The 21,590-nt window shown below is 43.9% G+C and overlaps 1 pseudogene across 1 annotated transcript; it reads left to right on the top strand.

Annotated features, from left to right (window-relative positions):
* The first annotated feature begins 11,952 nt into the window (after nt 1-11,952).
* LOC308424917 (large ribosomal subunit protein uL30-like) lies at nt 11,953-12,701 on the top strand (annotated as a pseudogene). Its single transcript has one exon. The product of its transcript is annotated as a large ribosomal subunit protein uL30-like (transcript).
* Nucleotides 12,702-21,590: the final 8,889 nt, after the last annotated feature.

The raw sequence follows: 21,590 nt of genomic DNA, 5'->3' as shown, positions 1-21,590 counted from the left end.
GAAGTTAAAAGCTGGGAGTGAAAGCAAGAGTTAACTCCCTAAATGTCTCCTTGTGTTTCAGAAGGAGGCTGTTAAGCTGGGGATATAGCTCACTCAGAGAGGGCTTGCCTAGCTTGTGAGAGACCTTTTAGTTCAATCCTCAACGTGGTGGGATTGATAGTTCAGTGAAAGGGGCTGATAGGACTGTAAATCTCCCAACTTGACAGGTAAGGCAGGAGGGTCAGAATTTCAAGCTCCTCTGCCTGATTTGGCGGCACATAAATTAAAATGGGAGGACTCAGAGATTAGCAGAGATCAGAAGGATGGCATGCAAATCTGTCCCATATATTTTTGTCTCTTCAATTTGGTTCACATTACTTAAGAACCTGGAAAAGCTATTGCTGATGTTAATTCAGAACATGATACTGTTACTAGTCCTGAATACATTTATATATACATATGTAAATGCATATATGTAACTCTATATTACGTATAGAATTTGAGATTTCCACTGTGCTGTCAGTTTTGGTGGCTGAACCCTAGGGTGGCAGTAGTGACCATCAACAGGACTGGGGAGGCATAACAGTATACACCCCCACCGGCTAAGTTATTTCTGCCATCCACGGACTGTGTATCCGTGGCCTGGAGAGATGGCTCACTGGTTAAGAACACATGTTGCTCTTTCAGAGAGCCTGATTCAATTCCAGCACCCACAAGGTAGTTCACAACCATCTGTAACTCCAATTCCAGAGGATCTGATATCCTCCTCTAACCTCCATGGGCGTTAGGCACACATATGGTACATAGACATACATGAAAACAAAACCTTCCCACATAAAATATATAAGTATAATTTTAAAATTTAAACCAAAAAAAAAAAAAAAATCTGTTGGGGCCGTAGAGATGGCTCAGTGGTTAAGAGCACTGACTGCTCTTCCAGAGGTCCTGAGTTCAATTCCCAGCACCCACATGGTGGCTCACAACCATCTGTAATGGAATCTGGATGTTTTCTTCTGGTATGTCTGACAGCTAGAGTGTACTCACATGCATAAAATAAATAAATCTTTAAAATATATATATATATATATATATATATATATATATATATATATATATGTATGTATGTATATATGAGAAAACCAAGTTTAAAAAATTAACTACCTAGAAGAAAATTCTTGAGGAAGAGGCAAACCCTTCTTCTAGCTCACAGTGACTGCATAACTAAGTCATTTTATTTCAGTAACTAAGGTACAATGTTTGATCTGTGAACAGGAAATAATGAGGATGGAAAGTATCAGGGCCATGAAGTTAAAAGATGTTCTCAGGACTCAAATGTCCGAGTCACCACCACCCAATTTCTTCAGATAGCCTCTCCCCATCCTCAACCATGCCTCAACCACCTTTAACTATGGCCTACTTCCTTTTAGGGTGCTTCCCACCACTATGAGGGCTCTTATCTCCCTAAATTTGCAGACACTCTCCTATTGCCCTATGGACATTGGGGAGATATCGATCCTTCACCTCTGCTTCATCCAGGATGGGACAATGCAAGCCTGTGGCTCTGACATCCCTGTCTCGCTTCAGCTGAGATCTCTTTACATGGAGTGAGGATGGGCTGCACCAGCCTGTGTTCTTAAATTCTGGTGAGAGGACAGCACACTGGTGTGGTGCAGGAACTTGGAGAGCATCTAGTACAGAACCACTGATTCTTTTTAGACAGGAAGCCAAGCCCAGAGGGAAGTTAATGGTCTTGTCTCCTGACTCTCCCAAGTTCTTCCTGCTGCTTTATAAAGGAAATATCAGAGGGCACTGAGGAGAGAGAATGTGCCAGATGTGAGGGTGTATGCCTCAAATCAATACCTGGGAGACAGAGGCAGGAGTACCGTCACTATGAGTTTGAGGCCAGCTTGGACCACACAGCATTCTAGCCAGTGAAGGCTACATCTTGAGACCTTTTCTCAACCAAAACACAATGAGTACGAAGTGTACCAAAACCCATGTAAAGCTGGGATTACATGCCTGTAATCCTAGGGCTGCTATGGGCAGTTAGGAGGCAGCAGGAAACTCTCAGAGCTTGTGCGCCAGATATCCTGGCATTACCAACAGCAACAAACAGATTCTGTCTCAAGGTAGGAAATAGGGACCAACACCAAAGGTGGTTCTCCAAACTCTGCATATGTGCCACATCTCTCTCTCTCTCTCTCTCTCTCTCTCTCTCTCTCTCTCTCTCTCTCACACACACACACACACACACACACACTTTGTTTTCATCAAGAGGCTCAGCCAGCAAGTCTTATCTGGAAAAGCTGCTTGCACATCCCGCAAGGACTTGGTTTTCATCTGCTCACTGAGCCATCCTACCATCTATCAATTATAATCTAAGTATCTATTTTTCGCTTGTGATCAAAGCTGACAAGGTCTATGTTCTTGTGGAGAACATAAATCTATGAGAGAGAACAGTCTATTAATTTTAGTTATTTCCTCAAATTTATAGTATCACTGATTTCCACCATGGCTTCAATTACAGCTTCCTTCTTAAATAAAAGGGCAAAGAAGTAGAGAGAGGAGAAGAAACAAAAGGAAGAACAAACACTGAATATACATATTTGTTAGATGTTTGTATTAAAAATATCTCTCCTGAGCTGGAGAGATGGCTCAGCAGTTAAGAGCACTGACTGCTCTTCCAGAGGTCCGGAGTTCAATTTCCAGCAACCACATGGTGGCTCACAACCATCTGCAATGAGATCTGATGCCTTCTAATGTGTCTGAAGATAGCGACAGTGTACTTACATATAACAAACAAATATATATACATATATATATATATATATATGTATATATATATATATATATATATACACACACACATACATACATACAGATACAGATATATATGCCCCTGTGGGCTGGATGTCATCATGCATTTCCTAATGCCAGTGCTTGGGAAGCAGAGGCAGGTAAATGTATGAGTTCTGGTTTACAGGCCTGTCATGGCAACATAGTAAGATCTTGTAACAAAATCAGGAGGTGGGGAGGGAGGGAGGGAGGGAGGGAGGGAGGGTAGGAGGAAGGGAGGGAAGGAGGGAGGGAGAGATGGGGAGACAGGTTTCCCTAGATTTCACCAAAGCAGCTTGTTGGATAGAATTTAGTTTATTGCTTATCTGGCAAGGCAGAACATTTGTCTAGACAGTCTTTGCAGCAGCTCAGAGCAGGTAAAGGCAAGATTGAGCTCTTCTTCAAAACTAGACTTTAAGGTGAGTGTTGTAATGAGGGCAGTGAAACAGGCTTGTAGTCATGCTTCTAGTCTCAGCACTTGGAGAGAGGAGGTAGAAGGATCATGATGAGTTAGAGATCAGCCTGGCTTTACAGTTAGCATAAGGCTCACCCATGTATAAGGGAAAGCATATGTCAAACACACACACACACACACACACACACACCACTTGCACACACAGAGACACATATACACCACACACACACTCACACACAGACACACACATACATACACACACACCACTTGCACACACAGACACACATACACACACACCACTTGCCCACACAGACACACATACACACCACTCACACACACACTCACACATACACACACACCACTTGCACACATAGACACACATACACACACACACCACTTGCACACACAGACACACATATACACACCACTCACACACACACTCACACATACACACACACCACTTGCACACACAGACACACATACACACCACTCACATACACTCACACATACACTCACACACACACTCACACACAGACACACACCACACACACACATACACACACACATACCATTCACACTCACACACACACTCACACACAGACACACACCACACACATACACACACACACACACCATTCACACACACACACCACTCACACACACACTCACACACATACATACATACCACTCACACACACACTCATACACACACATACACACACTCACACACAGGCACACACACCACACACACACACACACACCACTCACACACACTCACACATGCACACACACACCACTCACACACACACACACACACACACACACATACAGAGGAACCAAAGAACAGAGAAACCTGGGTTAGCCTTCTATGAGTGTTACTTATAGACTGGTAGGACAGTGTGGAAACTGAGTGAGGCGATTCCAAGAGTCCTGGTAAATAAATTGTCATCTCGACGCTTTACTTTGAAGAGCTTAGTCTTCCTGTAAGTCCCTGGAATCAACAATAAAGCTCTTCACCACTTTTATCTTTCTGGGTCAGGGTTTCCTAGAACAGTATTTATCTTTATAAAAGCATCAGATAATAGAAGATCAACCATGAAGATGGCCCGTGAGTGAGCATATAAAAATCGCTCTCCTTGAGAGAAATAACCGCCCAACTGAAGGGATGCTGTTATGATTACAAAACATGCTATGAAAAAAGAAAGTGCTATGGAAATACACAACACCTCATGTCCTCTCCTGAGGCTGCAAGAACAACCTGTGTTAGAACAGGAAAAAACAGTGCATGCTTAGGTGAAGGAATAGAGAAGTGGGAGTGGGGGGAGGAGAGAGCATGGGCAAAGGTCCTCGGGCAGAAAAGAATCTTGTTAGTGTTTGAGAACTTGTTGACAGATAAGCAAGATAGGAAAGGGAACAGATGTACTCTGGGGGTTAACGAAGGGAGAGCTTTATTGCTGACCACCACTGTGTTTCACAGTGGCCGAAGGACCTCCCTTCTTCCTGTCCCCCTTCTTCTTCTTCTTTTTTTTTAAATCTTTGTGGCAGGTTCTTATGTAGCTTAAGCTGGCCTTGATCTCCTGACCCTCCTGACTCTGCCTCTTGAATGTCTACATTACAAGTGTGCACCACCATGCCTGAGGCAGGAGGATCACTTCAGGTTCAAAGCAAGCCAGGACAATAAAGTAAGACTTGGCCTCAAAACAAGCAAACAAACAAACAAACAAAAACAACCAATCAAACAACACCACACACACACACACACACACACACACACACACACACACAGGCACATGCGGACACACGAAACCCTCTGTGTTCTGCTATGATATCTGAATATTTTATTCCCAGAAACATAACCAAAGCCCTAAAAATTGGTAATAATTTTTGTATTTTCTTCTTAAATAAACATATTTTTAAGAATCAGAATGGATGAGCATCCATTCTGGGGGAACCTTAACATCAGATTAAAACTCTTGCCCAACGACAGTAAAACCAGTTTCAGAATCTCCTTCTGCCTGAGCTCAGCTGTGGTCAAACAGGTTGTCTGGATTCTGGTTTGGAGATGTGTCTGTGCCCAAGAGGAAACAAGGAAGTCACAACAACTACTTTGAAAAGAACTAGGCAGTGTTTTAACTTTAGGTTTAAGGTGTGTTTTGCAGTGATTAGTTTGATGAACTAATTCATTGGTTTCTACAAGGCCTTCCTGATGCCTCTGAGGTTCAAACTGCTCTGATAAAAACTTCGGGTAAAACTGTGTCAAAGTTAACGTACAAATTAAATTACAAATTTAATTACAACTAAATTTAACCTTTGTTGGCTTTATCTTCTTTGGAAACAAGCACCTTTTCTTCCCATAAACTATATAAGGAGGACAGTTTGGTTTGTACAGACAGGAAGGGGTGAAGAAGACAGAAACAAGAGACAAAGACTTTCCCAGCATGCTGAGGGCAGGGACAAAGAGCTGACTACACTTGTTTTCAGGTGTTGCCTTCGGGTGGAGGATTAGAGTGAGGTTGGGGAGGAGGGTGTGATTCATTATCATGCCAGTTAAAGTGACTTTGTTAGGGAGATTCACTTAAGTGGTTGATCTCTCATAGAGCTTCTGGAGGCAGCTGGCACTGCAGCTAGAAGGACACTATGATTTTCTGAACCAGTTTAGACAAGCCATTCTCAACCTGTGGGTCAGATGACCCTTTAACAGGGTGGCCTAAGACCATCAGAAAACACAGATACTCACACTGCCATTCATAATAGTAGCAAAATTACGGTTATGAAGTAGTAACAAAAACAATTTTATAACTGAGTCTTCAAACCATGAGTTACTGTGTTAAAGGTCTCAGCACTTGGCTGAGAAGTGCCAAGTTAGGGCCCAGTGCAGGCAAGACTCAGCCAGAACAGTAGCCTTTTCCAGTATTTTCATTGATGCTTGGAGGATTTTATATCATACATCCCTATCACGTTTGATTCCTGATCCTGTCCTGTCCACCACCCCACCTTTGAAACAGACCTCTTGGGGAGGGGTCAATTTGTGTTATCTATATAATCATTAGGGCCTGGTCAAACTCTCAGTGGCCTGTTCCCTTAAATAGAGCTGAGTTCTTCCCCTCTCCCATCCGTGCTGGAAACAATCTATTGTGAAGGGCTACACCCCAATATTCTACCACAGTTTTTAAGATTTCTCTCCAATTGCTTCCTGTCTAGGCTGTCCCTATTTGGGGGAGCGGAGAGGTGGAGGTAGGGGTTGTCACAGATATCTTCCATGTCCCTCTTTCTCAACAATGTGTTAGCAGTTATCAATATCACTGCCAAATAGTTATTTTCTCTTTATGGACCTCGGGGGCATGGTTCATGGACTTCCACATGGTTCCTGGCATCAGCACAGACCAGGAACATAGCAACATTGCCCACAAACATCAATATGGTGGCTTCAGGCTGCAGCACAGGCCAGACATCAATAAAGACCAGGCCACAGTACGACCACAGAGCCTCCTGTAATTTTTATTTAACATTTGTTTCCAGCCTTAAAATATTCTAAGCATTAAAAAAAAAAAAAAAGAGTTTAATACTATGTGATCAAGTACAATGCTTTATTCAAAGATGTCTTAAATTCTCTTAAATACATTTATTTATTTTGACACGGGGTCTTATTATGTCACCCTGTCTGTCCTGGGACTCAATCCATAGACAGATTAGGATGGCTGGCTTTGAACCCATAGAGATCTGCCTACCTCTGCTTCCTGAATGAAAACGGAGTCATGACTGTTTCTCAGCCCCAATGTCTTCCATATTCATACTGAATGGTGTATTAAGCCCCACTTAAAGCATTCCACTCAGTCCCAAAACCAAAATCCCAAAATCCCCAAATCTGCATTTCTCCAAACAAAAGAATGATCAGGCCTAGCTCAGCAATACCCCAGTCCCTGATAACAACTTTTGTTTTAGTTAGGGTTTCCATTTGTCTGAAGAAACACCATGACCAAGGCAAGTCTTATAAAAGACAACATTTAATTGGGGCTAGCTTAAAGTTTGGATGTTCAGTTCATTATCATCAAGGCAGGAAGCATGGCAGTATTCAGGCAGGCATGGTGAAGGAAGTTCTATCTCTTGTTTCAAAGGCAAACAGGAGAAGACTGTCTCCTGGGCAACTAGGAGGAGGATCTCAAAGCCCACCCCCTACAGTGACACACTTCCTCCAGTGAGGCCACACCTCCTAATAGTGCCACGCCCTGGGCCAAGCATATTCCAACCACCTCACTAGGTATGTGATAATTTATTTCTCTGCAGCTGAAAAGAGCCCATTCAAACCAGATTTTAAAACATAAATACATGTAGATTTGCTGGGAAAGTGCTCTTGGGTGAGTTCACTGGCCCCAAGGACCAAGGCCAGGGAAGTCACCATGGAAAAGAGTTGGGGGGAGGGACTCGGGAAGAGACAAAGAGTATGTAACCACAGAAGAGAAGGAGAGAGAGGAGATGGCCGACCAAAATGTCTGGGTCATTATAGGGAGGAGCCTCTGGGGGAAGGATAGCCCAGCCCTTGGGGTAGAAAGTTTAGGGTTGGGAGTAAGAAGTACCAGGTAGGGACTGAGGGAACCTGGAGGCCAGGTCTGCTTTGATATGTAAAATATGCACGACAACTCCTTGTCCTAGGGCATGAAATGGTTGAGGAGAAGATTTTTTACTGTAGATATGAGATTTCAGCCAGAGGCAACTGAAGAGTCCAGAGCAAAGAGAGAAAGTAGAAAGATGAACCTGGCCAGCAGAAATGTCAGGGCCTTGAGACTATTGGGAGGGGGTGGGGGAAGCAAGGGAGGAAGAGAAGAATGCATGAGAGTCACACAAGGGCAAAAGTGCAGGGGTAAAGAGGAGTGAGTAGCTGGGGGAAGGGAAGCTGAGCCTATGGACGGGAGAGACTTAGAGTAGGGCTAGGTGCGAATGCACTAAGTTACTAAGTGAAGCTGAAGCCCAAGCATGTGCTTTGGCAGTTGTCCTGGGTTTGAGACCTGACATTCCAGCCTTTGTGTTGACAAAGGGTGACAGAATCTCTTCTATAACTCCTTACAGGGAATGTGGCCAAAGGCTAGGAAGGGAAAGAGGAGTGCAGGCTGGGGGACATGTTTTACTCGCTGCCCAGTTCTGTGAAACCAGTTCAAGACAGATTAGATTCTATTAAAGGCAGGTTTACTGGGAAGCTGCTCTCTGACCCCAAAGATTGAAGCCAGGGGAGTCAGCATGGGGAAAGATGGGGGGAGGGAGAGGGGAGAGAAAGAGTGAACAGGAACACCTGCAGAGAGAGAAGAGGAGGAGGAAGGAAGAGGGGGCACAAATGTCCGGATTATATCATGAGGAGCCTCAGGGGAAGAGCAGTCCAGCTCTTGGGCTGGAAAGTTTATTGTTGGAGGCAGGGTATTCCGGGTAGGAACTGAGAAATGCTGGGAGAACCTGGAGGCCAGTCTGCTTTGGTATGTGAAATATTCAACTCAGTTTCTTGTCCACGAGTCTGAAATCAAACGCTGGAGCATCTGAGATGTAGTTCTAAAGGAACACCTGAGGTTTGGAGCAGTTTGATTGGAAATCTGCTGGGACTGTTACTCTTTTTGTTTTTGTTTTTTAAGAATTAATTATTTATCTTATGTGTACTGCACACTACAGCTATCTTCAGATACATCGAAAGAGGGCATGTGATGTCATTACAGATGCTTGTGAGCCACCATGTGGTGATGGGATTGAACTCAGGACCCCTAGAAGAGCAGTCAGTCCTCTTAACCACTGAGCCATCTCTCCAGCCCCGGGACTATTATGTTTTATAATGCAACATAATGCAGCACAATGGGGTGATGGGAACAACTTGGCGACCAAACCAAGGTGTCCCCATGAACAATCACACCATGTGACTGGACCAGTATAACGAAGATTTATTTCAGAGCAGGAATCTGGAAAGGGGTAGAGGCAGAGATGGGGGAGGCAGTAGACAGAGAGAGATCAGGAACATGTAGGAACAGAAAGAGTGAAGAATGTGAAGAGAGAACTGGGTAGCACAGCAGACCCTCTTCTATGCCTGGCTCACACCTGGCAGCGGGTGATGCTAGGTCACCTTTGCTAGGTTCCCGGTGGGAGACTAGTGGGATTGACTATAAGCCAATAGGGACAGAAGGTAAAGTTACGGAACTTACAGGAAAATCTTTATCTTAGGTGTATACTTGAAATTTACGGGCTCATGGTCCTGGTATTTGGCTGACTGGAGTTTCAAGATCAGTGTAAGGCAGAGCCGAGCCTGTTTTTAACATTGCTAAGAAGCACTTTTAAGTCTGTACTTAGAAGGTAACCAAAGGAAATGTAAACTTTTGAGTTTGTGACTATGATAGTAGTAGTCTGTTATCAGAACTCCATTGATTGATGCTCCAACTCAGACTTTTAAGATCTTAAAAAAACAATAGCACAGACAGAAAGAAATCTGAAACATTTTTATTTTTACATACTGTAAATTCCTTTTTTAAAAAGATCTTTACAACACACTTTAACTCACTTTTTAGACCCCCATAACTTACTTAAACTTTCACATCCTTAGACAACGACAGACAATGTGCACTCACATACTTAAATTACATTCTTAGACTCTCCCAACTTAAATAAACTTCAAGCTTTTTCTTTTTTTAATCTAATCATTTACCATGAGACACCAGTGGTTGATTATTGAAAACAGTCACTACAAAGATAAATAAAAGAATAGTAAAAAGTTACATTGAAACCTCTTTTTCGAGCTTGTCCTGTGAAGTCTGGTAACAAGATAAACTGTGTCTATATCTGCATTTCTCAGCAGGAGACCTCATTGCTCAAGGACCAGAAAGGTGCAGCCCGGGAAGGATATTAGGCTGAATATGGTGGTGCACACCTTGGTCTCAGCACTTGGGAGGCACAGGCAAATCTCTCTGAGTTCAAGGCCAGCCTGGTCTACCAAGCAAGTCCAGGAGGGCCAGGGCTACAAAAGAAACCCTGTCTTTAAAGTATAAAAGTATTCTTTTATAACCTTAGGAACCTATAAACCTTTTTTTTTTTATTAAACATGCCTTATTTATCAAACATATGTTGTTCCTTATTTAAAATGTCTAGAAGCCTTGTGTTGAACACAGTTGGCAAAAGATAGAAGCAGTTAGACATAAAGCTCTAAGTCTGTTTCTGTTAATCTGAGTATATCTTTATAATCTTGGGAATTTATCATCATACAAAAAATATCCATTCAAACCCAACATATTTTGGAGACTGCCATTGCCTCCTTAGTCCAAACAGGAGAAATAAGATAAACCCAAGGTCAGAGGGACTAAGGATTGTATAGGTCCTGCCTTAGGTGGTGTATGCCACATGGTCATCTGTGTAGGTTGATGTCTATATGCAGGTGAGGGCTGGCAGGAGTTAGGTCAAGGTGATAGGTGATTGGACGGTAGAGAGTTGGGCAGGGCAAACTTTTGGTAAGGTGGGAGAGAAGCAGAAGAGAGAATCAAGATGGAGCTGGGAGAGGGCGGCTCTCGGTCCGCCTGGGTCTGAGAGTACTTGGGGACAGTGTGGAGTTGCAGTGCCATGTGGCCCTAATGGTGCCAGCACTAGCATGGGATGAAAGGTTGCAACAATTTTTTATTTTTACTGCAGCACATATTAACCAAGATAGAGGTGGAATTACAAGGCATATATCCTTTAACAGAAATAAAGATGGCTGCCAGCCACATGGCTGCTTCCACCTTGATGAGGTCATCAGCCAGAATGAAGGCAAGTCACATGGTCGCTAGCTTAAAATATTTATTTTTCTAAATAAGAGTTCAATCCAAGTTATATATATATATACAGTAAGTAGATCTATTCTTAAACAAGAGTTGAATCCAAGTAACATGTAAGCGTGTGTGTGTGTGTGTGTGTGTGTGTGTGTGTGTGTAAAATTATGTAGCAGATTAAAACTACCTATGATAGATTTTAACTATGAACCTTTTGTTATAAGTTGTGATGGTTTGTATATGCTTGACCCAGGGAGTGGCACTAATAGAAGGTGTGGCCTTGAGGAAGTAAGTGTGTCCCTGTGGGTATGGGCCTTAAGACCCTCATCCTACGTGCCTGGAAGTCAATAATATGCTAGCAGCCTTCAGATGAAGATGTAGAACTCTCAGGTCCTCCAGCACCATGCCTGCCTGGACACTGCCATGCTCCCACCTTGATGATAATGGACTGAACCTCTGAACCTGTAAGCCAGCCCCAATTAAATGTTGTCCTTATAAGAGTTGCCTTGGTCATGGTGTCTGTTCACTGCAATAAAACCCTGACTAAGACAGAAGTTTTAAGCTAAATTTTTGTCATAGATTTTCAAGCATAGTCGATGAATTTACAGATCATGAAACAATTTACAACATAGTCTTAAGAAATTGGGATGGAGGTGGGGCAGGAAGCAAAGGAATTCTAAACATAAATGATTTTTAAGAATGGAAAGTTATAGAGCTGGAGAGATGGCTCAGTGGTTAAGAGCACTGACTGCTCTTCCAGAGGTCCTAAGTTTAATTCCCAGCAACCACATGGTGGCTCACAACCATCTGTAATGGGATCTGATGCCCTCTTCTGGTGTGTCTGAAGACAGCGACAGTGTACTCATTTATATAAAATAAACAAATCTTTAAAAAGAGTGGAGAGTGGCAAAACCTTAGGTTCAGAGACTTTTGGAGTCCTCTCCTTTTCTGGTTGGAACCATGGAGACTGTTCCAGAGAAGAAAACAAAAGTCCCTATTGTGCCAAAACCCTTAAGAAAAACCAAAGAAATTTCACAGAATTGAAGGTGAAGTGTCTGAGGAAGAAGTTTGCCCTGAAGACACTGCGGAAGGCAAGGAGGAAGATCATCTATGAGAAGGCAAAGCTCTGTCACAAGGAGAACAGGCAGATGTACCAGCTGAGATTCCAACGGCTAGGATGGCGAGGAAGGCTGGAAACTTCTGTGTGCCCCCAGAACCAAAATTGGTGTTTGTCATCAGGATCCGGGCTCTCAATGCAGTCAGTCACAAAGGTGTCCAAAGTATTGCAGCTTCTTTGTCTTCAACAGATTTTCAGTGGCACATTTGTTAAGCTCAACAAGGCTTCAATTCACATGCTGAGGATTGTGGGACCGTACATTGCGTGGGGGCACCCCAACCTGAACTCAGTAAATGAGCTCATCTACAAGCGAGGCTATGGCAAAATCAATAAGAAGCAGATTGCCTTGACATATAATTCCTTGATTTTGAGATTTCTTGGTGAATTTGGTATCATCTGCATGGAGGATCTAATTCATGAGATCTATACAGTTGGGAAATGCTTCTTCAAGGAAGCAAATAACTTCCGGTGGCCCTTCAAATGATCTTCCCCACAAGGTGGAATGAAGACAAAGACAACTCACCTTGAAGAAGGTGGAGATGCTGGCAACAGGGAAGACCAGGTAAACAGGCTTATCAGATGGATGAACTGAGGTGTTGCCCATGGATTTTTATAATCTGGTCAGTTAATAAACAGTAGTCACAGCTTGGCAGAGAGAGAGAAAGAGAGAGAGACACACACAGAGACAAACGGGGGGGGGGGCGGGGAGAAGGTAGTGTCGTGGTGACCCAAAATTTAATCCAAGTGGATCGAGAGACCTGTCAGAGAGAAATGTGCTGTTCAGAAAGGAGGCATCCCTTTTCACAGGATAGGGCCCAGTGGGGCAAAGGAGCTTTCTGGCACATGAGTATGGCTTCTGTAGTAGTTAGAGCAGCTGTTCAAGGTAAGCATCTTATGGCTGAGCTGCACCCTAGCTCTAAATATTCTTAAGATAAAAACAACTGCTGCCAATTATAGGCACATGAGAAGTCTGACAGTGAAGACCATTGAAGATGTTTGGTTTTGGTTTTGGTACTGGAGATTGAACTAGGGCGTCAAACATAATGGGCCCTGACAGCTGAGTTACATTTTTAGCCTACAGTCTTTCCCTTTTACACAGCTATTTGAGAAAGGGGATAAAGCCAGCATTTGTAGATTATGGTCTTGAAGTTTTGTTTTGTTTTGGGACAGGTTTTCAAGCTGTAGCCCAGGTTGACCTTGAACTCATTATGCAGTCTAGGCTGGCCTCAGATGCTCTGTAATTCTCTATTCCAATCAATCTCCAAAAAGGTTGGATTAAAGGCCTTTTTTATCATGTCTGGCCTGGGCTTGAAATTTTGTAAATACTACCCCAAAATAGACTTTAAATAAAAGGGCTCTACACCAATAAAGTCCGAAAGAATATATGACAATCAGTTGTTCAGATCTATACCTCTGGTTAGAGGAGCCCTGGACTGGTGAGAGGCACTCGTGGGTGCTTTTGGGGACAGAGGAGGGCCAACCTGACTCACTCTGGTGCAGGAATGATGATACACAGCATCTCCAGACATGGGGGACAGGAATATGGGGACCTGGGGAGGAAGATGCTACATAGCCCTTCTAAATGCGTGAGTATGACTGACATCTCACACAGTGACACCTCACCCCTCCGTAAGATCCAAATGGAAAGAAGTCCTGTCTGAGAAGAACTGAGGACACTGGCCTCGCAGAAGGGACTCAGGTCTAAAGGCAGAGAGGCTCCGTGAGTCCTGAGGACAGAACAGCATCACCATCTACTGCTAAAAGCATTTGCTAGGACAGAAGGCAGGAGGCTGTGGCTGTCACTACTGCAGCCCTTTTCAAAGCAGTTCAGCCAGGGACAGCTCCGTTCATTTCCAATCCAGAAGGAACTAGCTAACAACTTTTGATGAGTGAAAAGAAAGAGCTAGAAAAATAATCACATGCTTGAATTGCTACAGAACTTCCCAGAGGGGTGCTGTCAGTTTCTGAGCCTTTATGCTCATGGACAGTTGGCTTAATGGGGGTAGTTAGTGGTTTCACCTTGAATGGGGCTGTCCTGTGAGGCTCTGAGAAAAACATCTAACCACCTGGGTTTTTTTTTTTTTTTTTTTGGGGGGGGGTGGTGGCTACAGAAAGCTGGGAATTCATTAGTGAATAAAATGAAGACATGTCCCCTCCTAAGTATGGCTGAGGAGAAGGTTTTTACTGTAGATATGAGGGAAACGAGAGTCAGAGACATCTAGAAGAGTCTAGATTGAACATGACCAGCAGGTAGAAGGGTGTAGGGGGCAAGGGGGCCAAGAGCGGAGCCTGGGAACCAAGAGAGGAGAAAAAGAACAAAGGCAAAGAGATTGTGTGATGAAAATGGCCGGGTTGTACAGAGATCAGAAACTGGAGGAAAGAGAGCAAGCTCAGCCGCTGGAGAGGGTGGGGGTAGGAGTCAGAGACTTGCTGAGAGGAATCAAACTCTTTATCAGGTATTTCTGCTGCGAGAGCCTGGTGCTCGGAGTCTACTTTGATAATAGGCACCACAGTTAGTCATTTGTCCCGAGTTTCTGTGAGACCTAACACTTACTCCATGGTTTATTATTAAAAGAAAAGCTATTTCTCTCTTATGATTCACTCTATTTTTCCATCAGAAAGGATTGGCTAATCCCAAGTCAATATATGTAGGTGGTTTTAGTGGAATGAATCAGGATAGGTGTCTTCTACAAAGAGTAAAATGACTCAAATCTCAGATACCAAGCTCGTTTTCCTCATGGGTTAATTTTTATTAACTGATCAGGTCACATGGTTGATCTAGAGAATGGAGTATCAAAGCAGATGAGCAGCCAATGTCACAGTTCTGGAGACCTGGTGCCTGCTGAGCCCTGAGCCAGATGTGCTGTTTCCCAAGACACAACAGCAAGGACAGGTATGGAGTCAGGCTGGTAAGAGAAGAAATCAGTTCTCATGGCTTTTGTGGTTTAATGAGGCCTGTGGCATCTCAACGTACAACACAACAGGCAATTTACAAAGTCATTAAATCTTGTCCCAAAAGAATTCACCTGGATCCCAACAAAAAGGACCCATTATTTAGATATTTTTCTTTTAGGTTATAATCTTCTCTCTAGTGACAACAAAAGGATTTAACTGCTCACAGATAAAATTCAAGGACATAATGGCCTTTGTTCCCCACCTCCTCCATCTCTCTAATTACCTGGGAGCACAAAGGTTTGGCTGTGGAGATAGAGCCAAGCAAGGTAGGGCACACCTCTAATAACCAGCATCAGGAAAGCAGAGGCACACAGATCTCTGTGAGATTGAATTAGCCAGCCAGGGCTACAGAGTGAGACACTGTTTCAAAACACAAAACAAAATGAATTTGACTTGGACACTAGCCAATCCAAATGCAACAATCAGTACTGAACTCCTGATGAAGCCTGGGCAGTCAATGGCGAAAACTGCCCCTGTGGGAAAGAGGCCTGTGGTCAATATCCTGTACCAATTCTCTGTGGTCAATATTCTCTACACCAAGGTGTCGGGACTGGTTTCTGACTGCCTTACTTTTGTGCACTTTAGAATGTGATGTAATAGAATTTAAGGCACGTACCACCATGCTTAACCCTATTTCTTTTCTTTATAGGAAACTTGGTGAATACAAATTTGAACTGTGAAGCTGATTCTTTATATTAGAACTAGAAATTAACATCAAAAAGTTGTCCCTTCTAAAGTATACTGGATAAAAATATAGTCTATACTATGCAACTAAATTAAAAGTCAAAAAGGGGGGCTGAAGAGATGGCTCAGTGGTTAAGAGCACTGACTGCTCTTTCAGAGGTCCTGAGTTCAGTTCCCAGCAACCACATGGTGGCTCCCAACCATCTGTAATGAGATCTGTTGTCCTCTTCTGGTGTGTCTGAGGACAGCTACCGGGTACTTATATATAATAAATAAATCTTGTTTTTAGAAAGTTGTAAACGAATCGTTCTGTGTGAGATAAGATACAAGCAGAACAAATGAACAAAAGCATTTGCTGTCCGAATGCTTTGGGCAGTTCAGAAACCCTTCTGGCACCATGCAAACTAAAACCCGATCAGAAGCAACCCACACAGACATAGCCACAGATAAAGCAGCTTTTATATTAGAAGAACGGAGAAAAAACATCTAGACAAACAGAAGTAGCTGGGGGCTGAGGACTTGGAAGGTGGAAGGAGACAGACAGGACTAGCACTCTTCTTCATGGAACTCCTTTGAGATCAGCAGCATGAGTTAGAGGCAGAACTGAATGGACCATTGTGGGGAGGGGGAACTTTGAGAGACCCAAAAGGGGATGGGCCGCAGACAGCAGTTATGTTCCACTGTCAGTCTGGAGGAGATGCAGGCGGGGCATCATGATGGGTACTTGGGACACTAAAGGTCAATCAATGCCTTTGCTCGCTCCCAATGGTGGTTCACAAGACCCAGTCCACACCTACGCATTACTTGATAGGTTTTGTGAAACGCCACAGAGAGAGGTGAGAGAGAAGGAGAGAGAGAGAGAGAGAGAGAGAGAGAGAGAGAGAGAGAGAGAGAGAGAGAGAGAGAGAGAGAGAGAGAGAGAGAGAGAGAGAGAGAGAGAGAGAGAATCAGAGAGAGCCTGAGAAAGGCCAAACAGTTCATACCTGGCTGTTGCTAGGTAACTGTTGGGCGGGGCCTAGAAGAAACGCTAACACGCTGACATTACTTATCCGTGGTTGTCACCAAAACACACAATAGAAACGACTTATTGAAGAAAACACTGCTTTTGCAGATGAAGGATTGTGGGGCACTGCCTATACTAGACAACTCTCAGTTCTCAGAGAGCGCGGCTGGAGTGGGGCTGCTCCCTACCCAACTCAGGCTGGACTTAAAGAAAAAGGCCACATTAAGATAAGCCGCCTTAGGCTTCTGTTTTCCCTTGCTTCAGAACCTGCTTCTCAGAAATCATGTGACCGGCAGTCTGCTAATCTAGCGAGAGTGATAGCATCTAAACTTCTAAGGCCCTAGCCTTCCCTGCAGCACCTTCTGCCCCTGAGGCACCTTCTCTTTTGACTTTTGTCCTTCCCGCCCCCCCCACCCTAGCTAGATAATCTAGCCCCTCTGTTATAATAAACGAGCTATCTCTCCCCTCCCCCACACAGCACACAGTCTCTGGGGTCGAGTATGCCCATTATACTCACCTACATCTGAGACGCTGCTCCCCAGCTCCTCACAGCTGCTGATCGGGGTGGGGGACCAACTTTACACTAAATAACTTGTTATTTTGACTCCTACAATAATCCTCATCACAATTGCCAACTGAGCTATCTCTCTGCCCCACCCCCACCATTTCTTTTGTGTAATGTTACCTTCTCTCTTCCAGAAGTTAATAATCACATGGCCCTATGATGGGATGAAAGATTTTAAACAATAGTGTGTCTACATGACCACATTGTACTAGAATTACAATAAGTTCTGAAAATGACATTTGTTCTTATTTTGTCTTTTCATACTGAAGTATATGACTGGAAAGAGGTGTTCTGGACTGTCTTAGTTACTGCTGTGAAGAAACACCATGACCATGGCAACTCTTATAAAGGAAAACATTTAATTGGGGCTGGCTTACAGTTCAAGAGGTTCAGTCTATTATTGTCATCGCGGGTGTGATACCTTGGCACAGGTGGCACTATTAGAAGGTGTGGCCCTGTTGAAATAGGTGTGTCACTGTTGGTATGGACTATAAGATGCTCATCCTAGTTGTCTGGAAGCCAGTCTTCCACTAGCAGCCCCAGATGAAGATGTAGAAATCTCAGCTCCTCCTGCACCATGCCTGCCTGGACGATGCCATACTCCCACCTAGATGATAATGGACTGAACCTCTGGACCTGTAAGCCAGCCTCAATTAAATGTTGTCTTTTATAAGAGTTGCCTTGGTCATGGTGTCTGTTCACAGCCTAACTAAGACATCAGGATACATGGTGCTGGAGAAAGAGCTGAGAGTTTTGTATCTTGATCTGAAGACAGCAGGAGACTATGCATGGCACTGAGTATAGCTTGAGCATGAATCTCAAAGCCCACTCCCACAGTGACACATTTCTAATAATGTCACCCCTTATAAGCCTATGAGAGCCTTTTTCATTCAACCTAACACACACACACACACACACACACACACACACACACACACACACACAGGAGTTAGAGACCCTACATAGGCCCTCTGGCAGTTATAGGCCCTGCCTTTGGAATCTGATTCCAGTCACCCAGTTAATCACTCTGGTTCCCTAAGTCCCATCTTGTGATCTGAAGGCTGACTTTGAGATGAGCTCTCTTTCATTAGAAACCGCATGCCCACAGGAATTCTGCAGAGCAGCTGAGAGAGGACAGGTAGATCAGCTGGAAGGCTTGCTAGGGGGCTGAGACACTGGCTGGCATGCTTCTTGTTGACCCTCTAGTGTCATTCCTGTTCCACCAACCGTGGCATCATGGGACTGAACTGGAATCTGTGCCTTACCCTTGGGGGAGCAGCAAGCATTGTGAGCTATTCAAGGCCATTCTTCTTACCTTCTTCCTGGACATCACCAACGCTTCTGTATCGGTGGTTTTCACATGATAGCACAATCTTCAGGCTATTTGATTTATTTACATTTTTAATTACATTTTTTTCATTTTATTTTGTGTGAATATTCTGGCCCCATGTATGTATATGCACCATGTGTGTGCTTAGGTTAGAAGAGAGTATTACATCTTTCAGTGTGAATTGCCTATGGTTGTGAACTACCTTGTCTACACTGGGAACCTTGTGGTCACCTGAAAGAGCAACAAGTGCTCTTAAGCACTGAACCATTCTCCAGCCCCTCATTAATAATAATAATAAATCTATTTTTATTTTTGAGATAGGATTGTACTATATAGCCCTGGAATGCCTGTTATATAGACCAGGCTAGCTTTTAACACTGACTGCCTCTGCCTCCCAAGTGCTCAAGTTAAAGGTATGCTCCATTATATTTGGAAATTTTTTAAAGATGTATTAAGAGCACTGACTGCTCTTCCAGAGGTCCTGAGTTCAAATCCCAGCAACCACGTGGTGGCTCACAACTATGTAATGGGATTCAATGCACTCTTCTGGTATGTGTCTAAACACAGCTACAGTGTACTCATATACATAATACACACACACACAAACACACATCCTGATGCCTATAGAAGCCAAAAGAAGGTGTTGGGTACCCTGAAACTAAAATAATGTAGCAGTAAATTAGTTAAACCACTCTGGCTCCCTGTGGGTTGTGCACAAGCTGCACCCGTCCAAGAGCTCTCTGAATTCATGAATGAAACACACACACACACACACAGACACACACACACACACACACACCAGCTAATTTTGATGTGCCTTGACTACCTCAATGACTGGGCTCTTCTACCCACACCCCTCTTGCGCACACTCTCCCACCCGTGACTAGCAAACACTCCCCTCCCGTATTCCTGAGCTAACACCTTTGAAAATCTATATTTCTTCTCTGCTACTCCAGACCCAAGCAGGGAAGTAGCCCCAAGGGCCACGTTCCCAGATTCTTACATGCCTGTGGGCCTTTACGGTTCATATTTCTGCTTTCCTGTCCTAGCAGCATTCTTCCCCTTCTCTCTCTCAGTCCCTTGTCCATGCAGTCTAAAAGTCCCGCCCCCATCTCCTGGCCCAGCCAATGGCTGTATGGCAATTCCGTATTCTCAATTGATGGCAGCTGGGGACAGGGACCCTCAGGTCTGGAAGTACAGCTTTTGAAGGCCAAAATAAGACAAAACATTACAACCAATTCCCAAAAAAGTAAAGGTTGTGAACCATCATGTGGGTGCTGGGAATACAGGACAAGTGTGTGTGTGTGAATGCACGCACATACGTGTGCAAGACTGTGAGTGTGTAAGTGCACGGGTCTGGGAATATGCAAGGGTGCAGTGAGTGTGCAAGCCTCTGAGTGAGCACTGAGAGGCCAAACATGCACGTCTGGAATCCTCTAGTGCTCTCTCTTTACCCTGTTGCCTTGGCCTATCCCATGTTTTTTTTTTTTTCTCTTACACTATAGTAAAACTTGGGTTTTCTTTTGAGTCCATTTTAAAATTATTTTATTAAGGAGATTAATAATAAAAAACTATGAACCCTGGTAGCGTGGTTCCTAATGTGGGGCTCCCCAGAGTTTCCAGTAAGTTTTTCAAGTGCTGATATTATAGACCTATAACACGAGAGCTGGCTGGACTAGGCCTTAAAAAAGCAACGTGTTGACAATTTCATACATGTATACAATACATCTTGATCAGAGCCACATCCCATCCCCTCCCACCAACCTTCCTGGGGTCATCCAACACATCTCCCTTCCAATTGTTTTTTTAATATATCTCCCAAGTCCAGTAAGTACTGCCCACATACATATTAGTGTTGGGTCATCCATTGGGGTGTGAGCACCCTACAAATGGCCATCCCAACCCCTGCCACTGGACAATGGAAAAAGGAAAGATTCTTACACTGATTTTCACCCGCACCGATATTCGTAAATTCTGCCGTATTCTTTCATGCTCAGGAAGTGGGGAGCGAAATCGCAGAATTGACGTGAGGCCTGCGAATTGCAACATACAGAGAAAAAAAAGAGAGAGAAGCGAGCCATCGTCCTCAGAAGAGGCTCTTCACCGCCCGTGCCGCTCATGGGAAAAACAGAACGCTGAGTTGAACAGCGGTGCTAAATAGCTTTATCCCAGCACTTGGGAGACAGAGGCAGGGGGATCTCTGAGTTTCAAGCCAGCCTGGTCTACAGAGCGAGTATAGGATAGCCAGGGCTACACAGAGAAACGCTATCGTGGAAAAGAACAATAAAAATACAAAATTAATTAATTAAAAAAGAAAGAAGCTGGGGCTGGAGGGATGGCTCAGCTGTTAAGAGCACTGGCTGCTCTTCCAGAGGTCCTGAGTTCAATTCCCAGCAACCACAGGGTGGCTCACAACCATCTGTAATGGGATCTGATTCCTCTTCTGGTGTGTCTGAAGACAGCTACAGTGTACTTATATAAATATGCATTATTTAGCCATACATGATGGTGCAAGGGGACATCTGGGGTGGCAGGAGAATGAACAATTCATGGTCTCTCCTGGCTATATACTAAGTTTGAGGCCAGGTGAGGCCACATGATAGTATCTTAAACACACACACACACACACACACACACACACACACACACACACACACACACGGCAGGAAAGTATTCCAGGAAGAAGTAACATGATACAGAGTCCCAAGTAAACAGTAAAACAGTTTTGCTTATTCCAGAAATACCGGGAGGCCAGCGTGAATGGAGAAGAAAGCCAGACCGGAAAGGAACAGGGTTGGGTGACGGGGTGGGGGAGGAAATGGGGGGGCGACTGTAGAAGGGTTTCAGCTTCTGCTTTCTCTCCTTACTTAAGTCTTGTTTGGGAAGAGAAAAGGAATCCATTTTACGTTTTCAGAGTCTCTCTTGCTTCTTTGCTGAAAAACAG

The sequence above is a fragment of the Micromys minutus genome (genome assembly GCF_963924665.1).
Source record: "Micromys minutus genome assembly, chromosome: 1".
NCBI lineage: Eukaryota > Metazoa > Chordata > Mammalia > Rodentia > Muridae > Micromys > Micromys minutus.
This window is presented reverse-complemented; position numbering and strand designations above follow the sequence as displayed.